This window comes from Haliotis cracherodii, unplaced genomic scaffold (genome assembly GCF_022045235.1).
Source record: "Haliotis cracherodii isolate W230 unplaced genomic scaffold, xgHalCrac1.p SCAF_7, whole genome shotgun sequence".
In the NCBI taxonomy this organism is placed as follows: Eukaryota; Metazoa; Mollusca; class Gastropoda; order Lepetellida; family Haliotidae; genus Haliotis; species Haliotis cracherodii.
The window spans coordinates 43711747-43726519 of NW_027266330.1; the positions used below are offsets into that span (position 1 = coordinate 43711747).

The 14773-nt window shown below is 39.1% G+C and overlaps 1 protein-coding gene across 1 annotated transcript in view; it reads left to right on the forward strand.

The window, feature by feature from the left end:
• Positions 1-373: 373 nt before the first annotated feature.
• The window catches only part of LOC139447195 (uncharacterized), a 467168-nt gene continuing 452768 nt past the window's right edge, over positions 374-14773 (forward strand). The window contains exon 1 of the mRNA XM_071228411.1: positions 374-452. The gene's annotated coding sequence lies outside the window, so the exon portion shown is untranslated. The remainder of the gene's footprint in view (positions 453-14773) is intronic.

A 14773-nucleotide genomic window follows, 5' to 3' on the forward strand; every position in this document is an offset into this window, starting at 1 on the left:
TTAACCAATCAGTGTTCAAAAATGAGTAAAACAAATATTGCCTCCAAGTTTATTTAGCTGTCCTTGCAGACGGTAGCCCATGCAGTCTCTTGTCACGCTCAATTGCGTTACGTATCATCCGGGTACTCACGGGGGAAAAACAATAACAAAGGCAACAACCAGTCCCGGGGAATTGCTTTAGATCAGTGCCCCTTTAATATTTCGAAGGCGCTCACAGCCATCATCTCATTGGCCTGTACCGGCTCGTATATTGTGACGTTAGAGACGGGGCCCAGCTTATCCGAGGAGCTTAATGTTAAAGTGCTGTAAAGCAGCTTGTGACTTCCGGAATTGACTGGGCTCCTGTCTACCTGTACATCGCTTAACACACTACCAACCAGTTAAACAAGATGGCGGGAAGAAATTGACATGGCAAGATAATCAGCTGTGAGTCAGCGTACAGACTTGTCAAGGTATATGATACGGTACAGTTACCAGTCCGCCTGCTAGGGTGGTGTCTTCTAGCCTAATGAATACAGTGACTAATGCCATACTAGCGTCAACCTTGAAAAAAAACAGTGTTGTACTGTCCGGTCTGGTGGACAGGTGCCTACATTGATATTATTATTGTAATGAGGCGCCCGGGAGTAGTGCACTTTACCGGGCGCACTTTTTCAGATCCAATAAGCGCTGTAGGGCCTCGAACGCACTTCGCCGGCTCTGCTAATTAATGTGTTAATTAATGTGTTTATTAGCCGACGCTCTACCACTGGACCAACGTGCGCTATCATATGTAACCAGTGCTCGTTTAACGGGTCATTAAAATCCCCATTAACATGCATGCGTATTTCAGTAAACAATTAATTGCGCATTCGTGTGACGTCACGGTCCGCTCTCCCATTCATCTTGAAACCACACCCTCCATTGTTTATGTCAACATGACCGACCAATGGGATTAACCGGACTAACACTTGAAAAGGTAAGAAAGTATGGCTAACCCTTGCCCAAAGCAAGCTAACCCAAAGGACCGAAAAGGGGTGTTGAATCGTAAAGACGTGTAAGTTTCCCATAGACCGAGATTGGGTGTTCGATCGTAAAGATGTGTAAGTTTCCCTAAGACCTAGAACGGGGGTTTAATCGTAAAGATGTGTAAGTTTCCCTAAGACCGAGAACGGGTGTTTGATTGTAAAGACTGTAAGTTTTCCTAAGACCGAGAATGGCTGTTCGATTGTAAAGACTGTAAGTTTCCCTAAGACCGAAAACGGGTGTTGGATCGTGAGGCGAGAGTCACCAGAGCGTGAGGCACGGTAACGGTATAACGAGCGGTGGCACTATTGCGCTGTAATTGAGCGGATGGTAGAGCTTGGCTGCGCCCGGTAAACTGCATTGTTGCCAGGTGCCCAGTGACAGTAGAACAACTATATCTGTGGTGAAGGTGAAGATGTGTTCTCCCCTCCCTGGGCAGTATTCTTTACCTACCTGTTCTGTAAGCTTCCTGGCCTTGTTTTAAATTCCATTTGGTAAATCAAAAACACAAGAATAAGTGAAGTTTATCAAAGTCTATTATGGAACAGATATAAGGGACAAAACCCTCATGTACTTTACTAAAATCCTACATATTTATCCCCCTTCCCTGACTACATACAAATCATCAGTTAGGCATCATTCATTCTTAAACTTTTCAGTCTAACTTAAGTCCTGTAGAGCGGGTGAGGCAGGACCCGGACACATAACAAACATCGCAATACAACACAAACTTATCGTCAGATATGAACGGAAAATTGCTGATACAAAGGGAGACAACTGCTGGTGGTTTCAAAATTGACCAACATAGTTCATCGATCGAACGTATACGGTAGACAATAAATATGAACGATTTAAAAAATGTGTGATCATAGTCACCCACAGTAAGCTGTTAATCAAAATTTACACTGATAACGTAGAATTGGCACCAGCATTCTGATGGCGTTCAATACGTTCTTCAACAATTTGCCCCGGACAAAACGTGAAAACAATATAATCCGGCTTATGACCACAGCCTCTAGTTTGGGCATCATGAGTCACCCTCTCGATGTAAAATAGGGTTATAGTGATAATGTTGTTGTCCTAAATAATGAGCTAAAAACCTCAGTAACTCTCTTGTTATACAACCGACATGGTGACAGCAATATTTCAGACTACTAGTCTATGTGATGGTGGTCGCACCTCTGCATCTACATATCTCTGTGTATACACTATCCCTGGCATCATTATTTTACATTGCGTTCCCGTCAAACCAGTTGTCGGGTTCAAGAGCAACCATCAAGTGAATGTAAGTGGTATCACATGAAAAATGTGAAAAAATACCTACCGTTAGAAAGAAAATATACAAGTATTCATATTTACAATAACAAATTGTGTTTCAGCTTTATCCCGCACATAACATACATATTCTTCAATATAATCATGTTAGGTTATTTATATCAATGTAAGATGCAAATTTATAATACTACAGTTATCTTTATGATAGACGCGTGTATACACCTGACATACATGTATGACCAACACTATAATGAGTCTATTTTGGCATGACCATACCCATTCTTTAAAATTTGTATAAGCTATTGGGTGGGTTGATCCCCTTCATCTTTCTGATATTCCATTGGCCTTTTTTGTTTTATTTTATCACAGAATCTAGCTTGAAGAATAACATAAGATACAGGCGCTTTTCCTACGGGCATTCTGCGAGCGGTGACTGCTTCAATTGCCTTTTTTAGATTTCAAGGTTAAGCAAATGTTTACGTTCATGTTGGCTCACTTCCTAATATTGTAAAATATATTAGTAGATCAAAATAAATAGAAAAGATTCTATAGATATTTTAAAAATCCGTACAATTAAAATGCAATAATAGATATTGACACACAGACTATTAAGAAAGTTTTCGAAGAAAATCTACTTTATTTTATGAATAAGTTGAATGTAGACATCTAAATATAATTACTTTATGATATATATGGAAATAAAGATTCCATCTTATTTTATAAATCATGCATTAAGTTATATTAATTTATATATCGCCATGTACACTGTAATGGATCCTGTTTCGTTTACAGATTCGAATTTTATATGTATTGTTGATTGGAGATTGCCGGACCAAGTTTTTGTACTTATCGTCACATGGCCAAAGTAAAGTTGGCTTGTATTGAGCTCGAATTTTGTCATTAATACAAAGGTATTACATACACCAAAAATAATATATTAAATGTTAAAATGTGAAGATATATAATTGATTAAATTAAAAAAACAAACATGTCCGAGTACTCCCTTACCGCCTTTTTTTCTTCGAGGTAGTACCCGGACATCGCTTAAACAGTACTATTTATTGAATTTTCGAGTCATCTTCTTTCATGGAATGTCGTTACATGTACTTAAAGTCCTACCTTACACCAAAGTTAATTTAAGGTGAGTCGTTTGGAAAACACTAATTTAAGACTGAAAACAGCGTTGCTTAGCAATAATGTATTAAAACATAGTCATGGCAGTCATGTTTGAAAGGTTATTGTGGACGGTTTGTTTAAAGAGTTTTCTCTGGCAGACAAATATTTAAATGGCCTATGGGGAAAACGGATTATGCTTGTCTGTTAAGTGTGGGTATCAGCAGTTTACCTAATTACCTATAAATAAATGTTTGGTGAGTGTCCAGCTACTACCCCTGTCCGGGTACTGCCTCCTGCTCTAATAAACAAACAATCCAATTCAATTCTTACTCTATTTCTCCCCCATCAATAGCTATCAATCTCATTGAACAATTATTCAGGAAAAACAAACTATTATGGAAGGTCTTGATTGAAGACACATAGCTGTCTAAACTTTAAAGGGGCACTAATCTCTGGCTTCTTCTTTGGCTGTCTAACACTGCCTGCTAGGGCTCACTAGTTGCTGTTGGAAGTTGCTGTGAGAAGAAGAAGATGTTTATTTCTCATGAATGACTGTGGTGACATAAAGAAGTTGACAAGAGAGACATATATACAAAGAAATGAGACAATAGTTAGTGGAGCATACACAGTCCATATTTTACATACTGGGCTAGTCGTAAGAGGAGAGGTTTATAAGCATGATATGAACAAGTGATAAATGAAACAAATTTTTCAGTATTTGGATATTTACAATGATATAATGGGAGATATTTCTTTCTTAAATGATCCAATTCATGGCATTCTAGTATAAAATTTGAATTCATCACCAATTTTATTTTTACGGAGAGAGCAAAGCCTATCTTCTCTATTGAGGTTATACCATCGGCCAGTTTAAATTGGGAGTCGGTGGTTGGTGGTTCTGATTTTAGTAAGCCAGAAGCGTAAATTATGAGGTAAATACAATAAGTAGTCTTCTACTGAGAGGATCTCTTTATACAGATTATAATAGTGTCCTTTTGAGGAATTTACTTTACTACTCCTCCAGCTTTGTAAAAATTGATCTACAAGGACAGTTTTGACGTTAGCCTTTATCCATTGTACACTGGGAAATTCCTGAGACGGCCAAATGTGATTGAGACCTGTACTTTGTAAAATACGTTGGATTTCATTAACAAGTGGGAACTTAAACTCTGGGTGGTCAATTTGGAGTTTGAACATAAGTTTGTACATTATACCTGACAATTTGGTTTCTGATAGAACTAATTTGCACCAACATGATACCATTCTTAACTTAACATGGATGTTTAATGGGTATCTCCCTACGTCCCCGTACACCATGAAATCAGGGGTAGTTTGCTTAACCTTCAAAATATATTTACAATATCTTAAGTGAACACGTTCCAGTATAACTGTATTTTTGAAGCCCCAAACTTCGGATCCATACAACAATATAGGTTGAACAAGATAGTCAAACAGTTTAAGTTGACAGCCAATTGGTACTTCTAATACTCATATTTTTCTAAAAATAGCAAACATTGCTCTGGAAGATTGGTCAGATAACCGTTTAATGGCTTTACAAAATCAACCGTTGCTTGAAAATAAAATGCCCAGAAAGACATATTGTTTTTCAATAAGGAGAATCGTATCTTGAAGTCTAAATGTACAGGCAATTTTAAAAGATCGTTTTGCAAAAGCTACAATTTTTGTTTTATTAGTGTTTACCTTGAGTTTCCAGTGATTACAATAATTTTCAAATACCTTTAAACATAGTTTCAGGTCGGAAGGTGTCTCAGACATTAGGACTGTATCATCTGCGTAAAGAATTACCAATAGCTTGATAAAACTTCCAATTTCTTTTAGAACATAATCATTTACTTTTTCAAGACCAATAACGTCCTTATCTGACAAAAAAGACTCAAGATCATTTAGATAAAGGGCAAAGAGAAATGGCGATAAGTTTTCGCCTTGCCTGACTCCTATGTTACAAGGAAAGAATTCAGTGACACTACCATTATGAGAAACACATGACTTTATGTGTTTGTACATGTTATTGATAACATTAAAGCATTTACCAGTGATATTACTTTGAATCATTTTGTACCATAGGCCACAACGCCAAACCGTATCGAAGGCCTTACTGAAATCAAGAAAAACACAATACAGCCTCTTATTATGGTTTAAGTATACATCTATGAGTGCTTTTAAAATATATATATTATCAGTAGTTGAGTAGTTTTTCCTGAACTCGAGTTCAAATTGCCGCCAGTTGTCTGCGATGTCTCCTTTGAAGGATAATGTTGCAGCTTTGTTAAATGCCTCAGCAATCCCACTTCTGACACCATGTAAGTTGCTGGGTCAACTTTAAGTGAATCAACAAGAAGAGTGAACTTCTATCAAACCATGTGTACTTGGGTATGTGTTTTCATACAAGAGCGCAGGCTTCCGGTGGTTGGCCATGTTCTGTGCAAGGGAGGTAACCCCAGCTAAAGATGTATGGGGCTTACTGCTAGTTAAGATATAAATCTACAGCCGTGAGTCGATTTGCTCGCTCACGCAACTGAGCGTGACAAGAGACATGGCTACCGTCTGCAAGGACAGCTGAATAAACTTGGAGGCAATATTTGTTTTAAGCATTTTTGAACATTGAATGGTTACCCGTGATCTATGAAGATTTCGACTAAGGGTGCATGTGAATTAATTTCTTCAGCCTAAACAAATAGACAAAATAGGATGTCGTTATTTGGAAATACTTGACAAATTTGTTTTTTGAACTGAAACATCACAGCAGTCTATGTGTCACTGCCAAAGATTAATACAAGAGGTAAGTGTAGATGAAAAGTCTAATAGAGGTATGACTTCCTCCTGAAAATAATAAAGTTAGTGTCCCTGAAATTATAACACTTTGTTAACTGAATTAAATAATACTGTTGACGTCCACTGGTCATTATGAAATGTCTTAAATCTTGCATAAAGGCATTTATCACTCAATACAGCTCAGTGTCAATCAAGGTATTTGTGATTTGGTTTCACGATTCTGCACTCCTTGTAACTGTCATGTTAGGTTGTGTGTTGTTTTCTGGCACCACCATAGGTCTTGTGTCTTCACTTCTCTTTGTCGTCATTTCTTGTCTCATGTTAGTCTTTGTAATTTGTGTTTCAGTGTCTTTTATGTTGAGTGATGTTCCTCTGGTGGGGTCATCAGTTTCACTGGTGTTTTCTCATGTGTGAATGAGAGTTGTCTTCTATTCCTTCTTAGGTCTTTACCTTCCGAAGATATGATGTAGGATCTGGATGACTGATCCACTTGTCTTACTGGTCCTAGTCTATCAAATCCATTATTTGTTAGAATTCAGAACACTTGATGGATTTCGAATAACTGGTGAAAGTAGCTTGGACGATATAGGAGTTTCAGTTTTGGTTCTGCATGACATGAGTCGTTGGGCAGGCGATCCCAGGACTTGATCTTTGGGGTGTATTTCTCTGGTTGAGTATGGCAAGGTATGGGTCACTGCCATCCCTACTTAATTTTTCCAAAATTCTTTTGGCAGACTGTACTGCCATTTCAGCAAGTCCATTGCTCTGTGGATAACCTGGACTGCTCGTTTTGTGTGTGAATCCCCAGGTTTAAGCAAATATTGCAAACTCCCGTGATGAGAACTAGGGTCCATTGTCAGTTAGAAGAGTGTCCGGCACACCATACCTAGCAAAGTGCCCTTTCAGCTTTCTTATTACAGCTGCAGAGGTAGTTGTGTTCAGAGTGTTCATGTCTATGTCATGTCAACCGGAGTATGAATCGACGAGCACAAGTTATTCGGTTGAGTTCCAAGTGAATAGATCTGTGGCAAATATTTGCCAAGGCCTGGTAGGAATCTCATGACACTTGAGAGGCTCCTTCTGCTGTTGAGATTTGCAGCTGTCCTTGGGGAATATGTTTCATATAGTCATGCCGCAGTGATGTAGGAACAATGACTTGTCTCCTTTAAAGAGAGTACTATAGGGAATGTGGGTTCTAGCTCACTCTATTTCATCTCTGAACAATGCCTCTGGGTTTACGTCTCATTTGCACTGTGGCCAGCCATGTTTGACATATTGGCAAATTATTACAAGTTCCGGAGTACGACCAGTTTCAGCCTTGAGTTGCTCACTTCTGGCATCTGTCATGGGTAAAACTGTCATTACCTCAAATTCCTCATAGTCAGGTACATTTGAATCATCTTTCAAGAAGGCTCCTGCAACATGAAGTTCTTCACCCTTCTAATAGACTAACTTCAGGTTAGTACAACTGTGGTCACCAGTACATTGGAGAAACCCTTAGACCCCTCAACACAAGACTCAAAGAACCTCTGTTAGCAAACTCGACCAGAAATCCGCTATTTCTGAACACATCCTGAAGAACGTAAACCATAACATCATGTGGGAAGCCACCAAGGTCCTGTCTACCAACAACAACTGGTGACAAAGGAAACTACAAGAAGCCATTGACATCAGGAGACACCAGCCAGGCGTGACCAGGGAACCTATCTGCCTAGCGCTTGGGACTTATTGCTTGGATCTTTATTGGGGCTATTGCCTAGCTGGCTTCAATTTGCCACTTGCAATGTCCATTTTATCACCTACCAGTGCTATAATTACCTCAGCCCCTGTTTGCCCGTGTCCATTGCCAATTACTTAACTTAATTGTTGGCTTCCATTGTCTATTGCTAATCACCTATCAGCGCCAATCATCTGTTGGCTTCCTTTGTTAGCTTCTACCCTTTGTTATTTTCCACCTTTAGTTATCTTATTCATTTTGTTGTCCTTAACTGTACATATATATGCTCTCTGCCTCATGACATTCATTGCTTGTATCCAGGAAACCAAATTCTCAAAAAAAATCCAAATTTACACTACCTAACTACAACTCAGTTAGAACTGACAGAGCAAAACCCCAAACAAGAAGAGCCGCAGGAGGACTAATCATATTTATCAGGGAAGATATAAATTACGAAGAAATAAAAATAGACACGCCAAATGTAGAAGCCAACGGCATTAAAATCACATTAAATAACCGAAACATAAACATAATAAATATTTACCACTGGGCGGAACAAAAAGTCCAACCTGAGGATCTAAACAAACTACTCCGAATTAGCGATAAATCTACTATATTCCTAGGAGACTTTAACGCTCACCATCCTACATGGAGCATAGATGATAAAATAGATAATCATGGCAAATTAATCTCCGAATGGATAGAAACAAACGATCTTGTACTCCTAAATAGCAACCAACCCACGAGGTACGATAAGATAAACCAAACAATGTCGGCTATCGACTTAACCATATGCACCGCAGATCTAGCTCAAAGTACTCAATGGGAAGTGCATGACGTCCCGCTTGGTAGTGACCACTTCCCCATAAACATAACTATAGGAAATACAAACATACCAATCCAAACAGAAAATCAAGAACCAAAATTCCATTACAATAAAGCTAACTGGGACCAATTCCAAGATATCTGCAACGAAGCTAACTTAAACGAAATAGAAAATAATGATCCAGAAACCTATTGTAAAAACCTAACAGACTATAAAATAAACGCAGCCAAAACCTCCATCCCCTTCAAAACATCTAAGACAGGCAAACCGACCGTACCATGGTGGAATGAGGAAATAGAACAGACTAGACGAAAACGTAAATCAGCCTTCAATAAAGCAAAACGCGACTACAAACATCTAAAGTTAGCCCACGAACTAAACCACCAGGTTCATAAACTAGTCCAAATAGCCAAAAGTAGAGACTGGAAAAAATTCTGCGAAGGTATAAATAACCGTACAGATGCCAAAACGGTCTGGCGCAAAATCCATGCCATTAGAGGTTTAAAACGACATAAAAAAACACCTAGCATTAACAACTCAACCAACCCCGCCCAAAAAGCAAATAATCTCGCCAACCACTTTTCGGCCGTTAGCAACTCCAACTTCAGCCAAAAATTCCAAGAAAAACTTAAAACAGAAAACAAACCCACAAAAGAACCAAACAATAACAATCTGGAAATAAACCAACCCTACACAATGGAGGAGCTCCTCTACGTAATCCAAAGCAGGAAAAAGGGCATTAGATTAGGATTAGACCTAACTTCTTACCAAATAATTAAAAAACTCCTCCTAAAACTACTCCAGGCACTACTCAAACTATACAATCTCATCTACCTAAACGGACAGGTTCCTACTCCTTGGAAACAGGCCCTAGTCATACCAATCCCTAAACCTACTAAACCAGCTAATCAAGCTAACTCATATAGACCAATATCCCTAACTTCAAACTTATGTAAAGTAATGGAATCAATGGCTAAAAATAGATTACAACATTACAAACATCATAAACCCAGATCAAAGCGGTTTCACTCCTGGCCGCTCAACCCTAGATAACCTCGCCCGACTAGAGCAAGATATTAAGACAGGACAACTAAATAAACAATATACCAGAGGCATCTTCTTAGACTTCTCTAAAGCTTTCGACATGGTATGGCACGACGGGCTAATACAAAAACTTCAAAAAATAGGACTCAAAGGTCAGATTATAAACTACTTCCAGGACTTCCTAAACAATCGTAAAATAACCGTGGGTATAGACCAAAAATTATCGGACCAATGTCCCCTAGAAAATGGCACTCCCCAGGGCAGTATCCTCAGCCCCACCCTCTTCAATATAATGATAAACGATCTATTCGAGGGCCTATCCCCTAGAGTAAACACATCGAAATTCGCGGATGATGGAGCCTTTTGGATCCGCACTAAAAGCATTAAAATGGCCCAAAATTTACTCCAAAAATCTCTTAATAAAATACAACAATGGGCTGACAAATGGGGCTTCTCCCTTAACTCAGAAAAAACAACAGGAATAGTATTCAAACATAAAAACATGAAACCCGCCTCCCCAATCCTCCAGCTAAACAACCAAACAATCAAATTTCAAAAACAAACCAAATTCTTAGGACTTATTTTCGATGAACATCTCACCTGGGATGCTCACATCCAAAACCTAAGAACTAAATGCAGTAAAGACCTAAACACCCTAAGATGCCTAACTGGCTCTAACTGGGGAGCCTCCAAAGATACCCTCCTCTCTCTCTACATATCACTCATCAGATCAAAACTAAACTATGGCTGCGCCATATACAACACCCTTAACAACTCTCTATCTAAAAAACTTGACTAAATACAATATCAGGCCCTCAAACTAATTACACGCACCCAACATGGCACCTCCTACACTTCACTTCAGGCCTTAACAGGAGAAATGCCACTAAGTCTACGCAGGGAACAGCTAAGCTTAAATTTCTGGGCCGCGTCCCAATCAAACCCTCTCATCCAAAACTTAATAAACCAAAATATCAGCCCAAAAAACCAAGCTCTAGCTCGTAAACACCCCTTACTTACCCCAATATCCCAAAGAATAACAAACTACCTCAATGAACGCCATATTAAAAATCTTAAACAAAACTGCAAACAATCAAATATCTTCACCCCTAAACTTAAAATACCCAAAATAGACACAACACTAGCTAGCCAAATAAATAAACAAACCGACCCAAACATAGCTAAAACCACTACACTAGCATACATACACGAAAATTGGCCAAATTGGTGTCACATTTACACGGATGGATCTTCAGATCCGACCTCCAAACACACAGGTTTCGGAGTCCAACCACACAACCAACTAAAACCACACAATCCTTCCGACTCCCAAACAACCAATCAATATTCACGGCAGAACTAATGGGCATGGCCTCAGCCCTCCATAATTAAGAATAAAAAAACCACAAAAAAATCCTCATACTTACCGACTCCCTAAGTGGACTGCAAGCCCTCCAAAACAAAAATACCAAAAACCGACCTAAATTAATAAATCAAATACTTACAAGCTCCAACAACCTAACTAAGGCAGGCAAACAAATAACCTTCTTGTGGATACCCGCCCACGTAGGAATATACGGTAATGATAGCAGCTAAACTATCCCTCAAAATCCCAGAAATAAGCTTAAACTTACTAATCTCAAAATCAGAAATTAAAAGCGTAAACAAGCAAAAAATCACCCACAAATGGCATACCCTTTATCTAAACTCAAATAGCCAAATCAAAAAAGTACTCAGCAAACCACTAACCAATCCAAAAATTCTCCATCCATCAAAAAAAATCGACAGAGTAATCACTAAACTCCAAAACAGGACACACCAACCTAAATAACCATCTAAAAAAAATTAAAAAACATACTACAGGTAACTGCAAACAACTAGAAACCCCAGAACACGCACTCATCCACTGCACACACTACCTAACACATCGAACCACATTACAAACCACCCTCATTCTAAACAAGGCTCTCACTCTAGAAGCAATACTAAACCCACAAAATAAACTAGAAAACTTCAAGGCCTTAGGCGTATTCTTAATCAAAACGGAACTAATAAAACGCATCTAAAAACACTATGTTCTACCAAATCAAAATTACATAAACAAACAGACATCCACCATACCCAGCTCCCTTAGTTCTCCTCCCCAACCCAATCGGCATCTATTCCAAATGTCAAAATTCCAAAATTCTACATAAGCAACCCCTAAAGCCCCCTCTAGGGTTGCACACACCACTTTCGCCCCTTTCGGAAACACATTAAATGGCCTGGCCGGGCCCGTGTGCGAAATACGCATCAGTCGGAAAGCGCACATTAAATCTCCAAAGTAAGTAAGTAAGTAAGTGGCATTCATTCACCTGATGAAGGAGTAAACATATACTCTGAAATGCTGTGTGCCTCATAATAAAGAAGTTGACATCCATATATTCTCTTCCTTATGTGAATCAATTCTAAATGCCTTTCAAAGACCTAACTTCAGGTTGTACTGTTTCATTCTTTGCAACAGTGCCCGTGCAGCAAATAGAGCTTTCTTGTATATGCTGATCAAAGGCTGGTCATCAGTCTCTACTGTGATTCCTTTTATCCACCGACATATAAATATAGCCATCAGTATGTCTGTCCGTCTGTCCGTCTGTAATCATTGTTTGTCCGGAGCATATTTCCTAAACCGTACAACCAAGCTTCACAAAACTTGGTACACTTAACAATCAGGCTCAGTATAAGTGCCTTTTGCTATTTAGAGATTTTTAGAATTGTATATTTTTGTCGTTTCCATGGAAATATTATGAACTTAGGAAATTTGAGGGTAGTGCTCTTGTCCGGACCATATCTCCCGAACCATACAACTTAGCTTCTCAAAAGTTTTTACACCTATCTAGCAGGTTATGTAGTGGTGCCTTTGCTATTAACAGATTTTTCTTTTTTTTTCCTTTTTTCAATTTCAATTTAAAATTGATGAACTTAGGGTAATGTCCTCGTCTGGAGCATATCTTCTAAACCATGCGACAGAGATTCACCAAACTCTATGCAAATATCAATCATGTTCACTAGTAGTGCAGTTTGTTATTTATAGATTTTAATCTTTTTACTTTGTAGCCCCTGACATATAATGAAACAAGATGTTTAAGTGTTTTTTTTGGTCAATCCCTGATACATTCTCTTTATGCCTTTGTGTCATGAGGCTACTACAGAGCTATTCATATGCGAATCTGCCAAGTTATTGTTATTACAATTTCATGAGATCATCAGAAAGTGAGCTACATGAACCAATATTTAATAACCTTCATTATATTTCTGGTTTGGGCATCAAGGAAAAATATTTCCTTGCCAATCTATATACATTTGAAGGTACACACAGTTTACCGACATGCCACGTCGGGGGGATATATCATCTTCGGATGACTCTTGTTCAAGAATATAATCACGGAACTTCTCACAAGCAAACACAATTGCCAGGAGTTCTTTTTTGATCTGGGCGTAGTTTACTTGTGTTTTCGTCATAGCCCCTGTGAGGCATAAGCAATTGGACAACTGCTTTGGAGTACAGCCGCACCCAGTCCATTCTTTGAGGCATCACATGTTAGTGTGAGGGGTTTGTTAACATCAGAGTACTGTAGTGTGTTGGGCTCACAAATGTCTTTTTTCCACAGATCCTACACTGATCTTGACATCTTGTGCTAACTGGCGAACAGTTATATGTCGGTCTGCCAAAATGGCAGTCCCCACTTGATGGATAGAGTCCTCATCAATGGCTGAATGGGGGCGACCAGGAATGGCAGCTGTTTCCACAGATGTCCGACCACACTTGAACTGGCGATGCCAGTGTTTAACAACGTCATATGATGGGGCATCTTCCCCATAAGTTGCTTTCATTTCATCGAAAGTTTCTTTTGGTGTGCGACCTTTCAAATATAAAATCCTAATCACTGCTCGGTATTCTACTGGCTCCATTGTCACACCCTGTGTATCATTACACATGTGAAATTTCAACCAAATATGATAACCCTAAGTGGTTTAGGGGAAATCTTTAATGAACACCCCTCGTATGTGACCACACCGAGAAATTGTCTGAGCGATTGAACGTCATCTGGAGTCGGCATTTCAAAGATTGCAGTGACCTTTGCAGGGTCTGGTTTGACTCCTTGATCATTTAACAAATGTCCAACATAACTGACCTCTTTCACTCTGAAGTGAAATTTGTCCTTGTTGAGTTTCAGCCCTATTTCCCCAGCTCTGTCCAGCACTTTCACTGCATTCTTGTCATGCTCTTCTTTGTTTTCACCCCATATTATGATATCGTCCATGATACTCTTACATGGCAAACCACTGAAAAGCATGTCCATGTTCTTCTGGAATACCTCACTTGCTGAGATGATACCAAGTAAAGATATCTGCCGAATGGTGTGTGAAAGGTGGTAAGCAGTGAAGTCTCATTTGTCAAAGGTATCTGCCAGCACCCTTTCGAAGTGTCCATTTTGGTGAATATCTTTGCTGATGGCATTCTGGACATTATTTCTTCAATCATTTTCATTGGAAAATGTTGTCTCTTCAATGCACGGTTGAGATCTTTGGGGTCAATACATATCCGCACACTGTCCGAACCCTTTTTCTTTGCCACTTCCATTGCTGTCACCAATGCAATCAGTTGGTTTGTTTACTGGAGCTATCACTCCTTCTTCAATCATTTTATTTAGTTCTGCTCTTATCTATTCTGTCATGAGTGCAGGAACTCAACGTGGAGGTCTGACTACCGGAGATACATCAGGATCAAGTTACGCATCATACGACCCAGGCAAACCCAGCGAGCCTTGGCAAGCTAAATAAATAGTGTATATTCCTAATACAGGATACAGTCATGCCTCGTTTATACGGACACTTGTGTCATTTCACAATTCGTCCGTATAAATGAATTTCCGTATAACTGAAACCAGCTTCTTACTGGAAGAGTTACTTCCCTCCAATTATGCAACTCATGACAGATGACAGAACAAACAGATACA